The sequence below is a fragment of the Tupaia chinensis genome, unplaced genomic scaffold (genome assembly GCF_000334495.1).
Source record: "Tupaia chinensis unplaced genomic scaffold, TupChi_1.0 Scaffold144699_1, whole genome shotgun sequence".
NCBI lineage: Eukaryota > Metazoa > Chordata > Mammalia > Scandentia > Tupaiidae > Tupaia > Tupaia belangeri.
Genome location: NW_006204560.1, coordinates 32,875 through 38,376, shown reverse-complemented (window position 1 = coordinate 38,376; position 5,502 = coordinate 32,875). Strand labels below are relative to the sequence as shown.

Genomic DNA, 5,502 nt, shown 5'->3' with positions numbered 1-5,502 from the left:
TCACCAGACAGACATAGAGACAGAAAGCGAGAAATCACCCCCCAGGGCGGATGGTCACGCCACAATCCCTTCTCCTCCATTCTCCTCTTGGGATCTTGGGCACGTACGCACACGCGCCTGGCGTGAGTTTTAAGCCACCGGGTCCGGGACGTGAATCGCGGTCGACTACGTGGGAGTCCAGCGACATAGCCATTACGCTAACTGCTGGTTCCCCAGGTGTTTGGACGTTTGATGGTATCTAGTACTTCTCATTATTTTGGGCCATTTTCTCAGTCTTCGTGGTGGATTTTTCTAGGCCAGCAATTTTCTCTTCTATGTCTGAGATTCTATTTTCTGTATGATCTAGTCTACTTTTAATACTCTCAAGGGGGATTTTTGACTTCCTGTATTATAGCCTTAATCTCTAACAGCCGTTTGATTCTTTCTTAAAGTCTGTAATTCCTCTTTTAGATCTTGCAAGAATTTCCTCACCTCCTGGAACTCGCCAGCTTCTTTTTCCTTTCTCTTCTGCAGTTCATTGTCTCTCTTCTCTTCCATCTCTGTTAGCTTCGCCATTATGAATGTTCTAAATTCTTTATCAGATATTTCCATTGAACTGCTTGTGGATGAAGAGGAGTTACTCTTTTCCCTTGGAGGAGAGGTATTTTCTTGCTTTCCCGTACTTCTTGTGGTCCTGCGGTGATTTCTAGTCATCTGATGGATGGTGTGTTTCGTCCTAATTCTTGAAGTTCAATCTGAATGTTCAGGAGCAAGCCAAAAGAGGTGATGTGGAATCTCTCTGCTGTTCTGTTGTGATCACTTTGTGCAGCAGATTCCGTAGATATTGAGGAATATGTTAACCCTAATAGTATATGGATGTTGAGCTATAGTGCCCTTAGATCTATCTAGAAACACAGTAAATGGATATTGAGGAGTGGAGAGACGAGAAAAAAGAAAATGAAAAACAGAGAGAGAAACAACAACAACAACAACAACTAAACAGAAAAAAAGAAAATAAAAAAGACTAAAAAATTATAATTATTGTTTTTCTTTTTTAAAAAAAAGCACAAAATAGAAAACCATGCGGCACACTCGACTAGTTTGCAGGAGCCATGATGAATCTTCTCCTGAAGGCCTACCTCCAGCCTCTCCTGCCTGGGTGGTAAGGAGTAGAGGGGCTTATTAACAAGACAAAAGGTGGAGCTGAGAGCAAGAGAAAACTTTACCTTTAAAAAAATTTTAAAAAGGAAAAATTACCAAAAAATGAGAAGACAGAAGCAGAAAGACACAGAGACAGAGACAGAGATAGAAGGCTAGGAGCTCCCTACCACTCTAGCTTGTTTGCTGAAGGCTGAATTATCAGTAGGAAATCTTCATTTGTCTTTTGCCCTGAAATGACTCGTTCGCAGGAGCCATGATGAATCTTCTCCTGAAGGCCTGCCTCCAAATACAGTGGTTTCTAAAATTAAAGCTTCGTGGATGCCTTGTCCAGCAGAGCATGGTCAGCACAGCGGCAGGTTCTCCCCACCTCCCATGGTCAGCACCACGCAGGAGGAACTGAGCGCCACAGGCGGAGAATCTGAAAAAGCCGCCCTTTTGGCCCCTCCCATGGTTTTTTCAAATTGGCTTTTACAGAATTCTCCTCTGAGCAATAAAGACAATGTGCTTCTTGCTGAAATTTTTCTCCCATTCATATACTAGACATACCTGGATTTTCTGAAAAGACTTCAGTTGAAGAACAAGAACAAAGATTATGATAGCTCTCCAACCACCACCAACTTCAATTTTCTTGGCTGCCATGATATTCAGCTCGCTGAGCTGAGCCTTGAAGTCCAAGTTCTACTCCGACTCGAACTTGTCTGACTTCTCATCGTTGGGCTTCATGATCTCAGTGCTCGGGCTGAACATGTCCATTCCTTGTTGCTCACTGGCTGAGGAAGAGCATGATGTGGATTTCTTGAAAATTATTCTGTTATGGTTCACTCAGCTTCTTACAACTATAGGTTTTTTGTCTTTTGCCACATGTAGACACTTTTTAGCTAGTATTTCTTTGAATACTTTTCAGGCCTACCCTCTTTCTCCTTTCTTTCTGGCATTCTGATGACACAAATGTTAGCTCTTTTGTCATATTTCCACAGGTCCTCGAGGCTCTGTTCACTTTTTCTCCTAATCATAATTTGGGTTCAGACCATGTGTTCTGACCAGTTTATTTTATTTTACTTATTTCTTCCGGGAGGCGGGTGGAGGAGGCATCCCCAGTGAGCTCTTCACACTATGACCCATCCCCAGCCACAGCCAGCTAGGATCATGGACACTTGCACACACCCTGCATGTACAGGGAGACCTCAGGATGCAAACCTGGGACCTTCCTATGTGGCTTCATCATCATGGAGTGTCGTGTTACTGCTTGTCTTTGCGTGTTATTGTGTTGTTAAACAGAAATACCTGAGACTTGGTGACCTATGAAAAATAGAAGTCTATCTGGCTCATGATTCTGGTATCTGAAAAGTGGATGTAAACCTCCATATAACCCTCCTGCTTTCAATATAGGATCCAAGCTCTTGACCGGGTTTGGGAACTCCCAGTCCAGAGGCCCTCTGCCTTACTCTCTCCAGGGAAGAACACTCCAGTCTTTCATCAGGGAAGGGAAGGATCAGCTCTTCACTAGCATTAACTGTAGGAGGGATTTACGAATCAATCTACTTCCTCTTCTATTTGTTTAAATTACCAGAGGGCATATGTGCTGAGAGGGAGAGAGAGACAGAGAGGGCAGAGAGAGACAGAGAAACAGAAGCAGAGAGGGAGAGAGCACTCCTCAACAGGGTATGGTCATGCTGCAATCACTTCTCCTCCATCTCTCCCTCCTGGTGGGATTTTGGGCATGCACACACATGCACTCAGTGTGTTTTTCAATCCCCTAGGGCTGGGATTTGAACTACGGTCAGCCATATGGGATCCAGCTTCCTTAACCAGTAGGCTACAGGGCTGACCCACAAAAACTACATCTTAAACAGTTTCAAACAGCCTTCATTGTTTTTGTTGCGTACCCCCTATTCACTTTCACTTCTAGAGCTACCTGTTGCAGCCTTTAAAGATTCTTAGGAGTAGGGGGTGGAGTAAATCTATTTTTTTGGTTTTGTTTTCCCGCTAAGGTCTTAGGATGCCTAATTTTCAGGTCTCTTAAATCTGCTAGGTCAATTGCTACTCATCAGCATCCAAAATTTAGTTGATGCCTCCTTTCCTATTCTTCCAACCTTCCCCCAACCCCAAATTATGTCCTTCCAATCCCTTTTTTTTTTTTTTGAGAGGTTTTTGCTATAGGGCGCATGCACTCGCCAGAAAGACAGAGAGAGACAGAGAGACAGAAAGCGAGAAATCACCCCCAGGGGGGATGACCACGCCACAATCCCTTCTCCTCCATTCTCCTCTTGGGATCTTGGGCGCACATGCACACACGCCCGGTGTGAGTTTACGCCACCGGGTCCGGGACTCGAACCACGGTTGACTACGTGGCAGTTCAGCGACATAGCCATTACGCCAACTGCTGGTCCCCCAATCCTTTCAAAAATAATTTTATAGTGGTTTCAGTGTGTGTGTGTGGGGGGGGTGAGGAGTGGAGAAGTGGTAAAGTTAGATGTGGAAGTATGCGTTCCACCTTAACTGTACATCATCATGCACATGGGTGTCTGCCTGCCTGTTTCATACAACTTGCACACCTTTGTTACCAAGCCACTCTCCTTAAAACTCTCCAGACTCAGCTCATCTCATCAGGCACTCTGACCTCTTCCCTGACCATTCTGCTCCTTCAGCTCTCAAACTCTGGACCGCTAAAACCCCAAACCAACTTCTCGTCCATAAACCCTCAGACTGGCTCTCCTAACCACCAGGACATGGGGCCAGCTCAAAAAGCACTTTCTTAGTTTTTTTTTTTTCCTTTTTTAATGTTGCAAACGGTTTGCAAAATGAATCTAGATATTATCATGGCTCTTTTACTATCTTGGATGGACTGTGAAAGTGAAAATGCTAATTACTGTCTACAAATGGTCAGCCAGACTGTGTAAGTGTGGAAAGGGTGAGGGACTTAACAGGCGTCAAGCAACATGACATACTGGTTAAAAGCATTGTCTCTGGGTCTAGATTTTTGGAGTTCTAATCCAAAATCTGACACTTTAAATTTAGTCAACTGACCTTGGGCAAGCCACTTAATCTCTCCTTGACTCTATTTTTCCATTTGTAAAACAGGGATAGGGTTTTTGTTGGAATTAAAAGCACTTAGAACAGTGCCCAGCACATAGAAGGCACTATGTAAGAGTTAGCTATCATTATGGGTCATCAATATTGCTGCAAATAGCTTATTTAATAATCACAAAATTGCTAGAAAACCCCGTGAGGTGAATGTTTTCTTTACTGCACCCATATGAGAAAACCTCAGCAATGAAAAGGCAAACAGTGACCAGCCAGTGGCATGGTGGTTAAGGCGACTATATCCCATGTGGCCGACAGCATGGTTCTGATCCTGGACCCAGTGGCTTGAAAAACACACCAGGCGTGTGTGTGTGCCTCTGTGTGTGTGCCCAAAATTCCAAGAGGAGAACGTAGGAGAAGGGATTGTGGCATGGCCACCCCACCCCTACCCCAGAGCAGGGTGTCTTCTCACTACCCACCACCACCCATCTCTCTCCAGCAAGTGCATGCTCCCTATAGCACACACAAAGTAAGTCAAACAGAATAACCAAAGGTGCACAACTACAGAGTGGCAGAGCCTCTAGATGCTGCCAATAGGATCCAAGGATTTCATTTCATAGAAGAGCAATCAGAAGCCCAAAATAGGAGAAGGACATGCCTGAAAGTCATTTAGTTAGTCAGTGCCAGAACTGGGCTTAAAACTCAGCCACAGGGCTCTTCTCTTCAGTGGCTCTCACGCCTTGGTGAGCATCAGAATCCCCTGGAGGGTTTGCTAAAGCAAGCTTCTGGTCTTCATACCCATAGTTTCTGATTTAGTATGTGTAGGGTAGGACCTGAACATGTGCATTTATTTCTAAGAAGTTCCCAAATTATGTTAATGCTACTGGTCTGGGGCCCCTACTTTTGGGAACCACCACAAAACATCACCATTTCTTTTTCTTTTTTTCTCCCCCCCCCCTTTTCATCAAGGTCTATACAGTCTGTGATCTACAAACACTTCGAAAGAAATGGGAACCAGTCATGAAAACTAAAGGAGAATCCATAAGGAGCAGCACAAAAGTAGGGTGGCCAACCAACACTCCTGGTTCAAGTGAGACTTTCCCAAGTTTTAAAACGGAAAGTTCTGCAGTCCAGGAAATCTCTCAGTCCTGAGTACACTGGGATGGTTGATCACTCTGGATATAAACAAAATTTAGTGCCAGTTAACCGTCAGACACAAAAGGACATACGTGCAGAGAATGTGATAATTTCTGGTGAGTTTGTCTGAGAAGGACTCATTCATTATTCTTCCAAAAAGTCTGTATTATGAAACTACTATTTATAATAATGCACTGTGTT

At 44.1% G+C, this 5,502-nt stretch overlaps 1 pseudogene; it reads right to left on the bottom strand.

Annotated features, from left to right (window-relative positions):
• LOC102475232 (40S ribosomal protein S7-like) overlaps positions 1–1,887 on the bottom strand; it is a 3,943-nt pseudogene extending 2,056 nt beyond the window's left edge.
• Positions 1,888–5,502: the final 3,615 nt, after the last annotated feature.